Source organism: Somniosus microcephalus, unplaced genomic scaffold, assembly GCF_052327205.1.
Source record: "Somniosus microcephalus isolate GS21.2 unplaced genomic scaffold, FLI_Smic_1.0 unresolved_chr8, whole genome shotgun sequence".
NCBI lineage: Eukaryota > Metazoa > Chordata > Chondrichthyes > Squaliformes > Somniosidae > Somniosus > Somniosus microcephalus.
This window is the reverse complement of record NW_028225186.1, coordinates 48135022-48155668: the sequence shown is the minus strand read 5'-3', so window position 1 is coordinate 48155668 and position 20647 is coordinate 48135022. Positions and strand designations below refer to the sequence as shown.

The 20647-nt window shown below is 48.4% G+C and overlaps 1 protein-coding gene across 7 annotated transcripts in view; it reads right to left on the bottom strand.

Moving 5' to 3' along the window:
* Positions 1-20647, bottom strand: part of LOC147086333 (uncharacterized) — a 45577-nt gene that overhangs the window by 18547 nt on the left and 6383 nt on the right. For 4 of the 7 annotated variants that reach the window (XR_015075769.1, XM_085979171.1, XM_085979172.1 and 1 more), the window contains exon 3: positions 10426-10925. The exons of 1 other annotated variant lie outside the window; for it this stretch is intronic. The gene's annotated coding sequence lies outside the window, so the exon portion shown is untranslated. Of the gene's footprint in view, positions 1-1123; positions 1202-1234; positions 2105-10425; positions 10926-20647 lie in introns of those variants that run through there. 2 more of the 7 variants (XR_015075770.1, XR_015075771.1) reach the window with 2 other exon arrangements.

The following is a 20647-nucleotide window of genomic DNA, read 5'->3' as shown; positions in this document are numbered from 1 at the left end:
TCCACAAATAGATAAAGGTGGCTTAGTCCCTCCAAACGAAAGACTGAGAGACTCGTGTAATTGAAGCACATCATGACCAATCAAAATATCCGCACAGAGATTAGGCAAAACAGATAGGCGTAGATCAGTATACGTATTACCTAGAAGAATCAATTTCACAAGGCAACAACCAGCTACTTGTGAAGTGAGAGTTGTCTGAGCCATACACACCTGATAAGTAACAGGCGAAATTTTCAAACGCTTTTCCTTCGCAAACTGAAGACTTATAAAACTCTCGGTACTGCCCGTATCTATAAGGGCCTTCACTTCTAACCCATTAACTTGGGCCGTAACTATAGCTTTGTTTAGGCCATGAGCAAATGCAGCAGAAATTGATGCAATAAACGCCCTATCTAAAGGCTGAATAGTCGCAGAGGAGGTAATTGAACCTGATGATTTACAAACACGTGCATAATGACCTCGCTTGCCGCATTTACTACACACAGCCTCCCGAGCAGGACACTTCAGACGAGGGTGCCGGACGTTCCCACAAAAATAATACTTCTGAATCCTAGAGGCAACAGCCGCCGAAGTAGAAACTGTTTCAGAATCTAGTAAACCACTCCCATTAAGTCCACATAATTCCTTTTCATCCGGAACTGCCGAAACCACAGTCGCAGGCCGATTAAAAAGAGCATAAGAATCCGAACTTCTCTGAGCCACATCCAATGTAGAGGCTTGCTCAAAAGCACTCTTAAGATCCAAAGTCTTATTTTCTAACAACCGCTGACGAATTGATCTAGACAGTAATCCATTAATAAAAGCATCCCGTACCGATTCTTCCTTATATTCTTCAGCCGTCACGGCCTTATAATTACAGTTAGCACTAAGGCGCCGAAGTGCTTGTAAGTAAGTATCCAAAGATTCTCCCACCTGCTGCCTACGGGCAGATAGAAGGTGACGTGCAAATACCTCATTCTTTGGTTTAACAAAAATCTTTTCCAATGTAGAAATAGCCAATTCGTAAGTTTCACAGTCCAAAATATACTTATACACATCCGGAGCAATGTAGTTGATCAGCATATTCAGCTTATTTAGAGACTCTTGATCCAACACACCCAAAAAGATTTTAAATGTACGATACCAGTGTTTCCATTTATCATCCACTCCTGCAGAATTAGGGTCAGCATTGAATCGTTCCGGTTGAAGATATCGCTCCATTCTGATTTAAAGTTAATAAATTGAAATAAAGAGATTTGCCTTTCTAAATCTAGGCTTTATTAACTTTAAAAATCCAGTAGCACATCTTTCAACACCCAGTCCCAACCAAGGCTGTAAAGAACTGAATTTAAGATGGCCACCACAAATCACATGACATCAACTACCAATGAGTTTACAGCATATATCTCAAGGCAGGAAACAAACAACCAATTACAATACTTCTTACTAAACATAAAGAATAATCACCACAGATACATCCTGGGTTACTGAGAGAAGCAGGGTTCTGGCCACAATCTTTGAATCCTCCTTGGATAGGGGAGTGGTGCCACAGGACTGGAGATTTGCAAATGTTACCCCCTTGTTTAAAAATGGTGTGTGTGCTAAACCAATGATCTACAGGTGAATCAGTCTAGTGCCGGTGTTCAGGAACCTTCTTGAGATAAATCATTGAGACAATAGTCAGAGACAAAATGAATTGTCACTTGGAAGAACATGGGTTAATAAACGACATCCAGAACGGATTGTTTAAAAGCAAATCGAGTCGGACTTGTTTCATTTCTTCGATGAAATAAGGGAGCGGACTGTTGAAGGTTGTACAGTTGATGTTGTGTATATAGATCTTTAGAAGAATTTCTACAAAGTACCTCATAATAGACTGGTTTGCAAAATTGAAGCCAATGACATTAAAGCTGCAATGTTAGAGTGAATGCTAAATTAGGGAAGGGACAGAAAGCAGAGGGTTGTGGTGAAGTGAGGGTTTTCCAGACTGGAGAAGTTAGTGGTATCCCCAGGGGTCGGGATTACGAGCATTGCTCTTTTAATATAGATTAATGTCCTGGACTTGGGCACACAAGGCATCATTTCATAGTTTGCAGATTAACAAAACTCGGAAAAGTCGTAAACCCTGAGGAGGATAATGGAAGAAGTCAGGAGGACATAAACCGTCTGGTGAAATGCACAGACATATGGCAGGTGAAATTTAATGCAGAGAAGTGTGAAGTGATGCATTTTGGAAGAAAGAATGAGGAGATGCAATATAAAATAAATAGCACAAGAGTAAAGGGGGTGCAAGAACAGACAAACATGGGGGCTTACATCCAGAAATCATTGAAGGTGGCAGGACAAGTTCATAGAGCTTTTAGAAAAGCATATGGGATCACTGGTTTTATAAATAGAGACATCGGAATATAGGAACGTAGGAACAGTAGGCTATTCATTGGCAGAACAGGCTCGAGCCATTCAATTCAATCACGGCTGATCTTTATCTTAACTCCATTTACCCGCCTTGGTTCCACAAGCCTAAATACCATTGCCTAACACAAATCTATCAATCACAGTTATGACATTTTCAATTTCCCCCCAGCCTCAACAGCTGCTGAGTGCGAGTGTTCTAGATTTCCACTACCCTGTGTGTGAAGAAATGCTTTCCAACATCACCACTGAACGACCTAGCTCTGCTTTTAAGGTTATGCCCCCTTGTACTGGACTCCACCATCAGAAGAAACAGTTTCTCTCTTTATCTTATCAATTCCTTTAATCATCTAAAACACCTCAATTAGATCACCCCTTAACACTTGATATTCAAGGGAATACAAGCTTCGTCTATGCAATCAGTCCTCATAATTTAACTCTTAATTCTGAGCTGCACCAACACCAAAGCCAAGATATCCTTCCTGAGGTGCGGTGCCCAGAATGTAACAATACTCGAAATCAGTTCTAACCAGAGCTCTGTACAGCTGTACCATAACTTCTGTATTCCAGCCGTTCCGAGATAAAGCCTAACATTTCATTAGCCTTTGATCTTATTCCACTAGCTTCTGGTAATATCTATACTTGGACCTCTAATTCTCTGCTCATCCACAGTTTCTAGCTTCTCACTATTTAGAAACTACTCTGATCTCACTTTAAGATCCAAAGCGAATTACCTCACTTTCCCACATTGAACTCCATCTGCCACAGTTTTGGCCAACGATATTATGCTCAGCCATCATCAAACCCTGGTTAGGTCTCAGCTGGAGCAGTGTGTCCAATTCTGGGCACCGCACTTTAGGAAGGTTTTCAAGGCATTGGAGAGGGCGGAGAGGAGATTCAAAAGAATGGTAACAGAGATGAGGGCCTTCAGCTACATGGAGACACTAGAGGAGCTGGAATTAGAGTCATAAAGTTATTCAGCAGAGAAAAACGCCCTTCGGCCCATCGTGTCCGCGCCGGCCATCAAGCCCTGTCTAATCTAATCCCATTTTCCAGCATTTGGTCCATAGCCTTGTATGCAATGGCATTTCAAGTGCCCATCCAAATGCTTCTTGAATGTTGTGAGGGTTCCTGCCTCTACCACCCTTTCAGGCAGTGAGTTCCAGCTTCCAACCACCCTCTGGGTGAAAAAGTTCCTCCTCAAATCCCCTCTAAATCTCCTGCCCCTTACCCTGAATCTATGCCCCCTTGCTATTGACCCCCCTACTAAGGGGAAAAGTTCCTCTTTATCTACCCTATCTATGCCCCTCATCATTTTGTACACTTTCAAGTGCTCATCCAAATGTTTCTTGAATGTTGTGAGGGTTCCTGCCTCTACCACCCTTTCAGGCAGTGAGTTCCACATTCCAACCACCCTCTGGGTGAAAAAGCTTTTCCTCAAATCCCCTCTAAACCTCCTGCCCCTTACCTTGAAACTATGCCCCCTGGTTATTGACCCCTCTATTAAAAGGGGAAAAGTTCCTTTCTATCCACCCTATCTACCCCCATCATAATTTTGTATACCTCAATCATGTCCCCCCTCGGCCTTCTCTGCTCTAAGGAAAACAACCCCAACCTGTCCAGTCTCTCTTCATAGCTGAAGCGCTCCAGCCCAGGTAACATCCTGGTGAATCTCCTCTGCACCCTCTCCAATGCAATCACATCCTTCCTATAGTGTGGCGACCAGAACTGCACACAGTATTCCAGCTGTGGCCTAACTAGCGTTTTGTACAGCTCCATCATAACCTCCCTGCTCTTATATTCTATGCCTCGGTTAATGAAGGCAAGTATCCCATTATGCTTTTTTAACCACCTCATCTAGCTGTCCTGCTGCCTTCAGTGATCTATGTACATGCACACCACAATCCCTCTGATTCTCTGTCCTTCCTAGGGTCCTACCATTCCTTGTTTATTCCCTTGCCTTGTTAATCCTCCCAAAATGCATCACCTCACCTCACACTTTTCAGGGTTAAATTCAATTTGCCTCTGTTCTGCCCATCTGACCAACCCGTCTATATCGTCCTGTAGCCTGAGGCTTCCCTCCTCACTATTTACCACTCCACCAATTTTCATGTCATCTGCGAACTTACTGATCATACCTCTTACATTCATATCTAAGTCATTAATGTAAACTACAAACAGCAAAGGACCCAGCACCGATACCTGCGGTACACCACTGGACACAGGCTTCCAGTCACAAAAACAACCTTCAACCATCACCCTCTGCCTCCTGCCACTAAGCCAATTTTGGATCCAATGTGCCAAGTTGCCCTGGATCCCATGGGCTCTTACCTTCTTGACCAGTCTCCCACGCAGGACTTTGTCAAAAGCCTTACTGAAGTCCATGTAGACTACATCAACTGCACTACCCTCATCCACACACCTAGTCACCCCCTTGAAAAATTCAATCAAATTGGTCAGCCATGATGTCCTCCTGATAAAGCCATGCTGACTATCCCTGATTAATCCTTGCCTCTCCAAGTGGAGACTAATTCTGTCCCTCAGAATTTTTTCCAATAATTTCCCTACCACTGATGTTAGGCTCACTGGCCTGTAATTCCCTGGTTTATCCCTGTAGTTTATGTACCTTTAAGACAGAACTACTTTTACAGCTCCTGTATACTGTAGTACCGGCAGTGACCACACCTGTATATAAGCCTTGCGCATGCCTCTGTACCCCCAGTCTTGAGACTACCCTCCTCCAGTAAATACCTGTTTATTGTTCAGTTACAGCATCCGTGTGGTTATTGAAAAACATCATACTCTCAGAATCACGGGTCTAACAGTGGCGACGAGTGTCGATTCGAATCTACCTGCAACTCTGCATTTCCCTTCGAGGATTCGCTCCGGGAGGGCGGTGTAAGAAAGTCGAGGCCAGGAACACGGGCGTCGACCACGAGCAACCGCCCAGTCGTCCGGCAGAGAGTGAACATCGCAGGGGAGGCTGTGGAGAGCCGGGCTTGGTTTCCCAGCCATGACGATCAGCAAGAGACTGACGACAGGTCCAGCGCAGAACCTTCCCAGACAGTGGCGGCTGGAGCCGACCGACGGCAGAGAGAAAGCTGAGCAGCGTCGACGGGGTAAGATAGAGGGTGAAGCGCACAGGGCGCAGCTGGGGGTTGAAAACCGAGCGGCGTCGAGAAGAGAAAAAAAAAACGGAGGGTAAAGCAACAGCCGGCTTCAGGACGGAGCGGCGTCGAAAAAAAAGAACGCGCAGAGCACAGCCAGGGCTCAAGGGCTGAACAGTGTCCGCGGGGAGAAGGGAGAGCGCGGGAGACGCCATTGAGCCGCGGAGAAGGAAGAGCACGGGAGACGCCATTTTTAGAAGCCGCAGCGGAGAAGAAGGGCGAGTGCGGGAAGGAAGGAAAGCGCGGGAGACGCCATTTTGTGCCAGCGGAGAAGGGGAAGCGCGGGAGACACCATTTTTGACAGTTAAATCACACCCAGGGATGCCAAAGAGTGGCAGTATCTCTACGTTCGACAATAAAGTCGAAGATTGGGCGACATATATGGAACATATTGAGGTGTACTGCAGGGCGAATGAAGTGCCAGATGCTAGGAAAGCACTGGTTTTGTTAAATTCCATGGGTGCAAAAACGTATGGGTTACTGCGAAATCTAATAACCCCAGAGAAGCCGGTGAACAAGAATTTCGAAAGCATAGTAGAAATCCTACAGGACCACTTAAACCCCACACCGCTGCTGATAGCAGAACGATTTAAGTTCCATAAAAGGAACCAACACAAAGACGAAAGCAATGCTGAGTACCTAACGGAACTGCGCAAGCTATCGAAACACTGCCAGTTTGGAGCGGGACTAGCAGAGACGTTAAGGGACAAGTTTGTGTGTGGGCTACAAAGTGAAGGAACCCAGAAACAGCTTCTATCAGAAAAGGACCTTACGCTGGACAAGGCTTTCAGTATGGCAGTATCACACGAAGCAGCCGCAAGGGGCACTGCAGAGATACAACGGAGACCGCAAGAATATGGCACCAATGAAATGTCCTATGGAACAGGGAAGTGCTATCGCTGCGGCAGAACAACACATGACCAGAAGGATTGTTGGTTCAAGGACCAAGTGTGCAGACAGTGTGGAAAAGCAGGACACATAGCAAGAGTCTGCAGGTCTGGGAAGAAAACCAACAGTAAGAAATCTCCACAGGAGAAGTACAAAAAGGTACACCAGGTGATGGACAGTAGTTCAGACGAACAGAAAAGTGACACAGACTCCGGAAGCAAGGAGCTGGGTTGTCTGAAACTACATAAGGTAACCAAAATGGAGGATCACCAGACTATCTGGGTTACACTCAAGATAGACGGTGTCCAAGTGAAAATGGAATTGGACACAGGATCAGCCCTAACAGTCATAAACCAAAAGGACTACAAGCGGCTATTTTCACATATACCCTTGAAAGCTACAGAGATTGTCTTGAAGACGTACACGAGGCAAAAAGTCTACCCCAAAGGAAAAATAAGGGTGAAAGTGATATATAAAGGCCAGGAAATACCTAAAATGGATATATATGTATTGCCAGATGGAGGACCACCACTGCTAGGACGTGAATGGATCTGGGAGATACAATTAGATTGGCATTCCATACAGGCACTGAAGGTTGAGGCCAAAAAGGATGACGACGTCACACCTGGACGACTGTCAAAAATGCTAACTGACGCAAAAGAAGTGTTCCAGGAGGGACTCGGAACACTAAAAGGCATAACAGCAACGATTAAAATAGAGAAATGGCAATCCGGAACGATATGCACAAGGCAGGGGCCATTAATGTACACAGTGGATGTCGGGGAGAACATTGTGAGACGCCACGTCGATCAGATCTTAGCGTCACAGGAACGAGTCAACCCCATGTCTCGAGTACCTGGGGATGAACCCGACATACTGGTAGCATCTACCTCAACCAGTAGCAGTGGAAACCGATGAACTACCCGATGAAAAGGGGCCAGAATCGCCTCTGCACCAAGAACGAGAACCTCAGGAAAGGCGCTATCCCGAAAGGGTCAGGAAGCCGCCCCAAAGACTGAATCTATAAATGGACTATTGTTGTTTAATGTACATGTTAGTGTTAATTGTTATTTGAATATTAGGGGTACTACTAATCTAAAAGGGGAGGAATTGTAGTGTATGTACCTTTAAGACAGAACTACTTTTACAGCTCCTGTATACTGTAGTACCGGCAGTGACCACACCTGTATATAAGCCTTGCGCATGCCTCTGTACCCCCAGTCTTGAGACTACCCTCCTCCAGTAAATACCTGTTTATTGTTCAGTTACAGCATCCGTGTGGTTATTGAAAAACATCATACTCTCAGAATCACGGATCTAACAATCCCTACTACCCTTCTTGAACAATGGTACTACATTGACTGTCCTCCAGTCCTCTGGCACATCCCCTGTGGCTAGAGAGGTTCTGAAAATTTGTGTCAGAGCCCCTGCAATCTCCTCCCTTGCCTCACACAAAGCAGCCTGCGATACATCTCGCCTGGGCCTGTATCCACTTTTAAGCCCGCTAAACCTGCTAGTACCTCCTCCCTCTCAATACTAATTTGTTGAAGTATATCACAATCCCCCTGCCCGATTTCTATGCCTACATCGTCCTTCTCCATAGTGAACAGATACAAAATATTCATTTAAAACCTCACCTGCATATTCAGGCTCTACATACAGATTGCCACATAGGTCCCTAATGGGCCCTACTCTTTCCCTAGTTATCCTCTTGCCCTTAATATACTTATAAAACACCTTGGGATTTTCTTTTATTTTGCCCGCCAGTGTTTTTTCATGCCCCCTCTTCGCTCTCCTAATTTCTTTTTTAAGTATCCCCTGCACTTTCTATACTCCTCTAGGGCTTCCACTACTTAGTCCATTGTATCTGCCAAAAGCATCCCTTTTTTTCCCCGAATCCATTCTTGTATATCCCTTGACATCCAGGGTTCCCTTGGCTTGTTGGTCACACCCTTGATCTTTACAGGAACATATTGGCGTTGTACTCACTATTTCCTTTCTGAAAGACTCCCACTGCTCTGATGTGGATTTTCCTAAAGTAGCTGATCCCAGTCCACTTTGGCCAGATCCTGCCTCATCATATTAAAATCGGCCTTCCCCAATTTAGAACATTTATTTCCGGTCCATCTTTGTCCTTTTCAATGACTACCTTAAATCTCACCGAATTATGATCACGGTCACCAAAATGCTCTCCCACTGACACTTCTACCACTTGCCCAGCTACATTCTCCAGAATTAGATCCAGTACCACCCCCTCTCTTGTAGGACTTTCTACATGCTGGCTCAAAAAGCTCTCCTGGATGCACTTTAAGAATTCCACACCCTCTAAGCCTTTCACACACTGACTATCCCAGTTAATATTGGTGAAGTTGAAATCCACTATTATTACTGCACTTGAGATTTGCCTACATATCAGTTCCTTCATCCATCTTCCCCTGACTGTTTGGGGGCCTATAGTACACTCCCAAAGTGCTTGCCCCCTTTTTGTTTTTAAGTTCTACCCATATGGCCTCCTTAGAGGAACTTGCTGAGATATCATCCCTCCTTACAGCTGTAATTGACTCCTTGATTAATATTGCGACACCCCCTCCTCTTTTACACCCCGCTCTGCCTCGCCTGAAGATTCTATACCCTGGAATATTGAGCTGCCAGTCCTGCCCCTTTCTCAACCATGTCTGTGATAGCAACAATATCGTATTCCCAATGTTCATTAACACCTTCAATTCATCTGCCTTACTCGCAAGACTCCTTGCATTAAAATAAATGCCATCCAGCCTTGCCCTACTCCCTTGTGCCATTACATATTTGCTCTGCCTTTCAGGCTGACCTGTTTTTTCCTCTATATTTGGCTGTGCATCACCCCCTACTATAGCTCCACTCTGTATCCCATCCCCCTGCCAAGTTAGTTTAAACACACCCCAACAGTACTAGGAAACCTCCCCGCATGGATGTTGGTCCCGTTCTGGTTCAGGTGCATCCCATCTGACTTGTACAAGTCCCACCTTCCCCAGAAGCAGATCCAGTGATCCAGGAAACTAAAACCATCCCTCCTGCACCAACTCTTTAGCCACTCATTCATCTGCTCTATCCTCCTACTTCTATACTCACTCGCACATGGCACCGGGAGTAATCCAGAGATTACAACCTTTGAGGTCCTGCTTTTTAATCTGCTACCTAGCTCCCTAAATTCTTGTTGCAGGACCTCATCCCTCTTTCTACCCATGTTGTTGGCACCAATGTGAACCACGACCTCTGACTGTTCGCCCTCCCCCTTCAGAATTCCCTGCAGCTGTTCAGTGACATCCCTGACCCTGGCACCAGGGAGGCAACATACCATCCTGGAGTCATGTCTGCGGCCACAGAAATGTCTATCTGTTCCCCTTACGATAGAATCCCCCATCACTATTGCTCTCCCACTCTTTTTCCTCCCCTCCTGTGCAGCTGAGCCACTCGTAGTGCCACGGACTGGGCTCTTGCTGCATTCCCAAGAAAGCATCTCCCCCAGCAGTATCCAAAACGGAAAATCTGTTGGAGAGGGAGATGGACCCTGCACTACCTTCCTAGTTCTTTTACTCTGTCTGGCGGTCACCCATTTCCTGTTTGCCTGTGCACTGTTTACCTGCTGTGCGACGACCTTGTTAAACGTGCCAGCCATGAAGATCTCAGCTTCGCGGATGCTCCACAGTGACCGCAGCTGCAGCTCCAGCTCCGAAATGCGGATTTCGAGTAGCTGCAGCCACATCCTGCATACGTGTTCGCCCTGGACACCGAAAGTGTCCCTGACTTCCCACATAGCAGAGGAGGAGCACTCCATGCTGCCGAGCTGCCCTGCCATGTCCTACCCTTAATTTACTCCCTTTACTTCCTTTAAATTAAAGAATATTAAACTCACAAAGTACCTTACTTCACTTTAAACACTACTTACTCTAAACTAGAGACCTTACTTTTACTTTAACGACTGGACTGTAGAAATACTTACCAGGTCCTACTTAGCAATCAGCTCCTTCCCTGGTTGTGACGTCATTAGCGGTTTCGCAGTTGTCGTTTGACTGCTCCCACTCTGACTCTTTCCTGCAGCCCTGTGACGTCTCTCCTTGATTTTGCTGCACTTTTGGAATTCGCCGGACTTGTATCGGCCTCCTCGCTGCTGCTGCCGACTCCTCGCAGATCTGCACTGTATTTATGTCTCCTCGCTGCTGCCGACTCCTTGCAGGTCCTTCCTGTCCTCGGCCTCCCGCTGTATTTATGCCTCCTCGCTGCTGCTGCCGACTCCTCGCATGTCCGCGCTGTTCTCGGCCTCCCGCTGCATTTATGCCTCCTCGCTGCTGCTGCCGACTCCTCGCAGGTCTGCGCTGTCCTCGGTCTCCCGCTGTATTTATGCCTCCTCGCTGCTGCCAACTCCTCGCAGGTCCTTCCTGTCCTCGGCCTCCCGCTGTATTTATGCCTCCTCGCTGCTGCTGCCAATTCCTCGTAGGTTCTCTTTAGAGCAGAAAATGTTAATTGGGAGATTTAATAGAGGTGTTCAAAATCATGAAGGTGTTTCCATAGAGTAAATAAGGAGCAACTGTACCCACTGACAGAAGGGTCGGTAAACAGAGGAGACGGATTTAATGTAATTGACAAAAGAGCCAGAAGTGAGATGAGGAGATTGTTTTTAGGCATCGTGTTATGATGACCTGGAATGCAATGTCTGAATGAGTGATGGGAGCAGAGGCAATAGTAACTTTTAAACCCGAATTAGTGAAACACACGAAGGGGAGAACATTAGCAGTGCTCTGGGCACAGAGCAGGGGAGTGGGACACATTGGTCTGCTCTTTCAAAGAGCCGGTACAGGCACGTTGTGCCCAATGGCCTCATTCTGGGCTGTCTGGTCCCAAGTTTCTATGGTATCAACCTCTAACTGTTCCTAAGCATATAATAAATGATAAATGTACTTGAATGCTATTTACAGAAGCAGAACTTTAGCATTTGAAATTGCATTGGGAAGTTTAATTCTGTTAACCAGCAAACTATGACCAAAAATTGATAAAAAGGTAGAAAATCGAATGAGTATACCAGCAAGAAACATTTAAAAATTGTAGGAACTTCTGAAAGTAAGTAAACATGAAGAGTAGCAAAAGTAAGCATTGGTCCCTTAGAGGCTGAGACAGGAGAAATTATAATGGGAAATGAGGAAATGGCAGATTTTAAACAAATATTTTGTATCTGTCTTCACAGTAGAAAACACAAATAACACACCAAAAATAGCAGGGAACCAAGGGACTAATGAAAGGACTGACATCAATTACTTTAAGTTCCTTCGAGAAAAAAAGTACTTGAGAAACTAATGGGACTAAAATCCGACAAATCCCCAGGACCTGACGGCCGACATCCTAGGGTTCTACAAGAGGTGGCTGAAGAGAGAGTGGATGCATTGGTCGTGATCTTCCAAAATCCCCTAGATTCTGGAACAGTCCCAGCGGATTAGAAGGTAGAAAAAGTAACCCCGCTATTCTAGAAAGGGGGAAGAGAGAAAGCAGGGAACTACAGGCCAGTGAGCCTGGCGTCAGGAAAATGCTGGAATCCATTATTAAGGGAGGGGTAAGAGGGCACTTAGAAAATCATATGATCAGGCGGAGTCAACATGGTTTTATGAAAGAGAAATCATGCTTAACCAATTTATTAGTGTTTTTTGAGGATGCAACTAGTTGGCGGGGGGGGGGGGTCCTGGAGGGAAAGTGTGACACAGAGCGGGGTAGCGGCAGTGTTCAGCCGTAAACCGCGCGCCCCAAAATTGCCCTGGCAACGCCGGGCCCCCCCAGCATAAATGATCTAGACGTGGGAACTAGATATAATATCTCCAAGTTTGCAGATGACACAAAGCTGGGTGGGCGTGTGTGCTGTGAGGAGGATGCCAAGAAACTCCAGTATGATTTGGACAGTTTGGGCGATTGGGCAGAAGCATGGCAGATGCAGTATAATGTGGATAAATGTGAGGTTATCCACTTTGGTGGCAAAAACAGGAAAGCAGATTATCTGAATGGCAATAGATTGGGAGAAGGGGAAGTGCAACGAGACCTGGGTGTCCTTGTGCACCAGTCGCATGCAGGTGCAGCAGACGGTTAAGAAGGCAAATGGTATGTTGGCCTTCGTAGCGAGAGGGTTTGAGTACAAGAACAAGGATGTCCTGCTGCAGTTGTACAGGGCCTTGGGTGAGACCAAACCGTATCGTGTGCAGTTCTGGTCACCTTATCTGAGGAAGGATGTTCTTGCCATGGAGAGAGAGCAGCGAAGATTCACCAGACTGATACCTGGGATGGCAGGAATGACGTATGAGGAGAGATTGGGTCGATTGGGCTTATACTCGCTGGAGTTTAGAAGAATGAGAGGGGATCTCATTGAAACTTATAAAATTCTAACAGGATTAGACAGACTAGATGCAGGAAGGATGTTCCCGATGGTCGGGGGAGTCCAGAACCAGGGGTCACAGTCTAAGGATAAGGGGTAAGCCATTTAGGACAGAGGTGAGGAGGAATTTCTTCACCGAGAGTGGTGAACCTGTGGAATTCTCTACCACAGAAGGCAGTAGAGGCCAATTCATTAAATATATTCAAGAAGGAGTTGGATATATTTCTTAAGGCTAAAGGGATCAAGGGATATGGGGAGAAGGCAGGGACAGGGTACTGAATTTGGATGATCAGCCATGATCTCATTGAATGGCGGAGCAGGCTCGAGGGGCCGAATGGCCTACTCCTGCTCCTATCTTCTATGTTTCTAAAAGGCATTTGATAAGGTGCCACATAAAAGGCTGCTATGCAAGATAAGGACTCATGGGGTTGAGGGTAATATATTAGCTACAAGGACAGGTTGGAGAAGCTGGATTTGTTTTCATTAGAGCAAAGGAAGTTGAGGGGTGATTTGATAGCGGTGTACAAGATTATGACGGGTTTGGATAGGCTAGACGGGGAAAGGCTGTTCCCACTAATGGATGGTACGAGGACTAGGGGACACAGATTTAAGGTTTTGGGCAAGAGGTACAGGGGGCGAATGTGAGTAAAAACCTTTTTACGCAGCGAGTGGTGAGGACCTGGAACTCGCTGCCGACGGAAGTGGTGGAAGCGGAGTCACTCGATGTTTTCAAGGGGAGACTGGATAGGCACTTGAGGGAAATTAACTTGCAGGGCTACGGGGATAGAGCGGGGGAATGGGACTGACTGGATTGCTCTACAGAGAGCCGGCACGGACTGGATGGGCCGAATGGCCTCCTTCTGTGCCGTTATGACTATCAGCATTAATAGAGGATTGGTTAACTGACAGAAAACAGAGAGTAGGGATAAACAGGACATTTTCAGCTTGGCAGGCTAGTGGGGTGCCACAAGGATCAGTGCTGGGGCCTCTGCTATTTACAATCTATATTACTGACTTAGATGAAGGGACCGAGTGTAATGTATCCAAGTTCGCTGCTGATACAAAGCTAGGTGGGACAGTAAGCTATGGGGACACAGAGCCTGCAAAGGGATATGGGCAGTCTAAGTGTGCGGGCAGTAAGGTGACAGATGGAACATAATGTGGGGAAATGTGTGCGTATTCACTTTAGTAGGAAGAACAGAAAAACAGAACCTTTTTTAAATGGTGAAAAATTATTAAATGTTGGTGTTCAGAGAGATTTAGGTGTTCTCGTACAGGAAACAAAGTTAGCATGCAGGTATCGCGAGCAATTGGGCAGGCGGATGGCATGTTGGCCTTTATTACAAGGGGTTGGAATACAACAGTGAGGAAGTCTTGCTACAATTGGACAGGGCTTTGGTGAGACAACACCGGAGTACCGGGCACAGTTCTGGTCTCATATCGATAAAGGATGGGATAAAGACAGGAGGGAGAAATTATCTTAGCTCCAAAAATAAAGTAAATAAATCAGTTTGGGTGGAGCCAAAATACAGCAAGGGGCAGAAAACATTGGTTGGAGATGTTAAAAGGCCCCCAACTGTAGTTGTAATGTAGGGCGGCGTATAATTCAGGGAACTAGAGGTGCATGTAGCAAGGGTAATATATTAATCATGGGGGATTTTAAGCTATGTATAGATTGGGGAAACCAAATCTGCAGTAATAGTGTGGGGACATCATCTGAGTCAATGGGACTCTCTCTGACCATTCTCCCCAGTCCATCTCCAGGACCAGTGTGTACCTGAGTCAATGGGACTCTCTGACCTTTCTCCCCAGTCCATCTCCAGGACCAGTGAGTATCTGAGTCAATGGAACTCTCTCTGACCTTTCTCCCCAGTCCATCTCCAGGACCAGTGTGTATCTGAGTCAATGGGACTCTCTCTGACCTTTCTCCCCAGTCCATCTCCAGGACCAGTGTGTATCTGAGTCAATGGGACTCTCTCTGACCTTTCTCCCCAGTCCATCTCCAGGACCAGTGTGTATCTGAGTCAATGGGACTCTCTCTGACCATTCTCCCCAGTCCATCTCCAGGACCAGTGTGTACCTGAGTCAATGGGACTCTCTGACCTTTCTCCCCAGTCCATCTCCAGGACCAGTGAGTATCTGAGTCAATGGGACTCTCTCTGACCTTTCTCCCCAGTCCATCTCCAGGACCAGTGTGTATCTGAGTCAATGGGACTCTCTCTGACCTTTCTCCCCAGTCCATCTCCAGGACCAGTGTGTATCTGAGTCAATGGGACTCTCTCTGACCTTTCTCCCCAGTCCATCTCCAGGACCAGTGTGTATCTGAGTCAATGGGACTCTCTGACCTTTCTCCCCAGTCTATCTCCAGGACCAGTGTGTATCTGAGTCAATAGGACTCTCTCTGACCTTTCTCCCCAGTCCATCTCCAGGACCAGTGTGTATCTGAGTCAATGGGACTCTCTGACCTTTCTCCCCAGTCCATCTCCAGGACCAGTGTGTATCTGAGTCAATGGGACTCTCTCTGACCTTTCTCCCCAGTCCATCTCCAGGACCAGTGTGTATCTGAGTCAATGGGACTCTCTCTGACCTTTCTCCCCAGTCCATCTCCAGGACCAGTGTGTATCTGAGTCAATGGGACTCTCTCTGACCTTTCTCCCCAGTCCATCTCCAGGACCAGTGTGTATCTGAGTCAATGGGACTCTCTCTGACCTTTCTCCCCAGTCCATCTCCAGGACCAGTGTGTATCTGAGTCAATGGGACTCTCTGACCTTTCTCCCCAGTCCATCTCCAGGACCAGTGAGTATCTGAGTCAATGGGACTCTCTCTGACCTTTCTCCCCAGTCTATCTCCAGGGCCAGTGAGTATCTGAGTCAATGGAAATCTCTGATCTTTCTCCCCAGTCTATCTCCAGGACCAGTGTGTATCTGAGTCAATGGGACTCTCTCTGACCTTTCTCCCCAGTCCATCTCCAGGACCAGTGTGTATCTGAGTCAATGGGACTCTCTCTGACCTTTCTCCCCAGTCTACCTCCAGGACCAGTGTGTATCTGAGTCAATGGGTCTCTCTCTGACCTTTCTCCCCAGTCCATCTCCAGGACCAGTGAGTATCTGAGTCAATGTGACTCTCTCTGACCGTTCTCCCCAGTCCATCTCCAGGACCAGTGTGTATCTGAGTCAATGGGACTCTCTCTGACCTTTCTCCACAGTCCATCTCCAGGACCAGTGTGTATCTGAGTCAATGAGACTCTCTGATCTTTCTCCCCGGTCCATCTCCAGGACCAGTGTGTATCGGAGTCAATGGGACTCTCTGACCTTTCTCCCCAGTCCATCTCCAGAGCCAGTGAGTATCTGAGTCAATGGAAATCTCTGATCTTTCTCCCCGGTCCATCTCCAGGACCAGTGTGTATCGGAGTCAATGGGACTCTCTGACCTTTCTCCCCAGTCCATCTCCAGGACCAGTGTGTATCTGAGTCAATGGGACTCTCTCTGACCTTTCTCCCCAGTCTATCTCCAGGACCAGTGTGTATCTGAGTCAATGGGACTCTCTCTGACCTTTCTCCCCAGTCCATCTCCAGGACCAGTGTGTATCTGAGTCAATGGGACTCTCTCTGACCTTTCTCCCCGGTCCATTTCCAGGACCAGTGTGTATCTGAGTCAATGGGACTCTCTGACCTTTCTCCCCAGTCCATCTCCAGGACCAGTGTGTATCTGAGTCAATGGGACTCTCTCTGACCTTTCTCCCCAGTCTATCTCCAGGACCAGTGTGTATCTGAGTCAATGGGACTCTCTCTGACCTTTCTCCCCAGTCCATCTCCAGGACCAGTGTGTATCTGAGTCAATGGGGCTCTCTCTGACCTTTCTCCCCAGTCCATCTCCAGGACCAGTGTGTATCTGAGTCAATGGGACTCTCTCTGACCTTTCTCCCCAGTCTATCTCCAGGACCAGTGTGTATCTGAGTCAATGGGACTCTCTCTGACCTTTCTCCCCAGTCCATCTCCAGGACCAGTGTGTATCTGAGTCAATGGGACTCTTTCTGACCTTTCTCCCCAGTCCATCTCCAAGACCAGTGTGTATCTGAGTCAATGGGACTCTCTCTGACCTTTCTCCCCAGTCTATCTCCAGGACCAGTGTGTATCTGAGTCAATGGGACTCTCTCTGACCTTTCTCCCCAGTCCATCTCCAGGACCAGTGTGTATCTGAGTCAATGGGACTCTCTCTGACCTTTCTCCCCAGTCCATCTCCAGGACCAGTGTGTATCTGAGTCAATGGGACTCTCTCTGACCTTTCTCCCCAGTCCATCTCCAGGACCAGTGTGTATCTGAGTCAATGGGAGACTCTCTGACCTTTCTCCCCAGTCCATCTCCAGGACCAGTGTGTATCTGAGTCAATGGGACTCTCTCTGACCTTTCTCCCCAGTCCATCTCCAGGACCAGTGTGTATCTGAGTCAATGGGACTCTCTCTGACCTTTCTCCCCAGTCCATCTCCAGGACCAGTGTGTATCTGAGTCAATGGGACTCTCCCTGACCTTTCTCCCCAGTCTCCAGGACCAGTGTGTATCTGAGTCAATGGGACTCCCTCTGACCTTTCTCCCCAGTCCATCTCCAGGACCAGTGTGTATCTGAGTCAATGGGACTCTCTCTGACCTTTCTCCCCAGTCCATCTCCAGGACCAGTGTGTATCTGAGTCAATGGGACTCTCTCTGACCTTTCTCTCCAGTCCATCTCCAGGACCAGTGTGTATCGGAGTCAATGGGACTCTCTCTGACCTTTCTCCCCAGTCCATCTCCAGGACCAGTGTGTATCTGAGTCAATGGGACTCTCTCTGACCTTTCTCTCCAGTCCATCTCCAGGACCAGTGTGTATCGGAGTCAATGGGACTCTCTCTGACCTTTCTCCCCAGTCCATCTCCAGGACCAGTGTGTATCTGAGTCAATGTGACTCTCTCTGACCTTTCTCCCCAGTCCATCTCCAGGACCAGTGTGTATCTGAGTCAATGGGACTCTCTCTGACCTTTCTCCCCAGTCCATCTCCAGGACCAGTGTGTATCTGAGTCAATGGGACTCTCTCTGACCTTTCTCCCCAGTCCATCTCCAGGACCAGTGTGTATCTGAGTCAATGGGACTCTCTGACCTTTCTCCCCAGTCCATCTCCAGGACCAGTGTGTATCTGAGTCAATGGGACTCTCTCTGACCTTTCTCCCCAGTCCATCTCCAGGACCAGTGTGTATCTGAGTCAATGGGACTCTCTCTGACCTTTCTCCCCAGTCCATCTCCAGGACCAGTGTGTATCTGAGTCAATGGGACTCTCTCTGACCTTTCTCCCCAGTCTACCTCCAGGACCAGTGTGTATCTGAGTCAATGGGACTCTCTCTGACCTTTCTCCCCAGTCCATCTCCAGGACCAGTGTGTATCTGAGTCAATGGGACTCTCTCTGACCTTTCTCCCCAGTCCATCTCCAGGACCAGTGTGTATCTGAGTCAATGGGACTCTCTCTGACCTTTCTCCCCAGTCTATCTCCAGGACCAGTGTGTATCTGAGTCAATGGGATTCTCTCTGACCTTTCTCCCCAGTCCATCTCCAGGACCAGTGTGTATCTGAGTCAATGGGACTCTCTGTGACCTTTCTCCCCAGTCCATCTCCAGGACCAGTGTGTATCTGAGTCAATGGGACTCTCTCTGACCTTTCTCCCCAGTCTATCTCCAGGACCAGTGTGTATCTGAGTCAATGGGACTCTCTGACCTTTCTCCCCAGTCTATCTCCAGGACCAGTGTGTATCTGAGTCAATGGGACTCTCTGACCTTTCTCCCCAGTCTATCTCCAGGACCAGTGTGTATCTGAGTCAATGGGACTCTCTGACCTTTCTCCCCAGTCCATCTCCAGGACCAGTGTGTATCTGAGTCAATGGGACTCTCTCTGACCTTTCTCCCCAGTCCATCTCCAGGACCAGTGTGTATCTGAGTCAATGGGACTCTCTCTGACCTTTCTCCCCAGTCTATCTCCAGGACCAATGTGTATCTGAGTCAATGGGACGCTCTCTGACCTTTCTCCCCAGTCTATCTCCAGGACCAGTGTGTATCTGAGTCAATGGGACTCTCTCTGACCTTTCTCCCCAGTCCATCTCCAGGACCAGTGTGTATCTGAGTCAATGAGACTCTCTCTGACCTTTCTCCCCAGTCCATCTCCAGGACCAGTGTGTATCTGAGTCACTGGGACTCTCTCTGACCTTTCTCACCCGTCCATCTCCAGGACCAGTGTGTATCTGAGTCAATGGGACTCTCTCTGACCTTTCTCCCCAGTCCATCTCCAGGACCAGTGTGTATCTGAGTCAATGGGACTCTCTCTGACCTTTCTCCCCAGTCCATCTCCAGGACCAGTGTATATCAGAGCGTTGGCGGGAATCTCGAGTGGCAGAGCGGGGCTATAAAAGGCCCCAGAGACCAGGTAAGGCCTCAGAGCGTCGGCGGGAAACTCGAGCGGCAGAGCGGGGCTATAAAAGGCCCCAGAGACCAGGTAAGGCCTCAGAGCGTCGGCGGGAAACTCGAGCTGCAGAGCGGGGCTATAAAAGGCCCCAGAGACCAGGTAAGGCCTCAGAGCGTCGGCGGGAATCTCGAGCGGCAGAGCGGGGCTATAAAAGGCCCCAGAGACCAGGTAAGGCCTCACAGCGTCGGCGGGAATCTCGAGCGGCAGAGCGGGGCTATAAAAGGCCCCAGAGACCAGGTAAGGCCTCACAGTGTCGGGGGGAATCTCGAGCGGCAGAGCGGGGCTATAAAAGGCCCCAGAGACCAGGTAAGGCCTCACAGTGTCGGGGGGAATCTCGAGCGGCACTATAAAAGGCCCCAGAGACCAGGTAAGGCCTCAGTGTCGGCGGGAAACTCGAGCGGCAGAGCGGGGCTATAAAAGGCCCCAGAGACCAGGTAAGGCCTCACAGTGTCGGCGGGAATCTCGAGCGGCAGAGCGGGGCTATAAAAGGCCCCAGAGACCAGGTAAGGCCTCACAGTGTCGGGGGGAATCTCGAGCGGCAGAGCGGGGCTATAAAAGGCCCCAGAGACCAGGTAAGGCCTCACAGTGTCGGGGGGAATCTCGAGCGGCAGAGCGGGGCTATAAAAGGCCCCAGAGACCAGGTAAGGCCTCACAGTGTCGGCGGGAATCTCGAGCGGCAGAGCGGGGCTATAAAAGGCCCCAGAGACCAGGTAAGGCCTCACAGTGTCGGCGGGAATCTCGAGCGGCAGAGCGGGGCTATAAAAGGCCCCAGAGACCAGGTAAGGCCTCACAGCGTCGGCGGGAAACTCGAGCGGCAGAGCGGGGCTATAAAAGGCCCCAGAGACCAGGTAAGGCCTCACAGTGTCGGCGGGAATCTCGAGCGGCAGAGCGGGGCTATAAAAGGCCCCAGAGACCAGGTAAGGCCTCACAGTGTCGGTGGGAATCTCGAGCGGCAGAGCGGGGCTATAAAAGGCCCCAGAGACCAGGTAAGGCCTCAGAGCGTCGGCGGGAATCTCGAGCTGCAGAGCGGGGCTATAAAAGGCCCCAGAGACCAGGTAAGGCCTCACAGTGTCGGCGGGAATCTCGAGCTGCAGAGCGGGGCTATAAAAGGCCCCAGAGACCAGGTAAGGCCTCACAGTGTCGGCGGGAATCTCGAGCGGCAGAGCGGGGCTATAAAAGGCCCCAGAGACCAGGTAAGGCCTCAGAGCGTCGGCGGGAATCTCGAGCGGCAGAGCGGGGCTATAAAAGGCCCGAGACCAGGTAAGGCATACCAAGCTCCAGTCTGGGAACTCGGAGGGAAGGAGAGGTAAAAATTAATCCAAGTGTGACGTCACC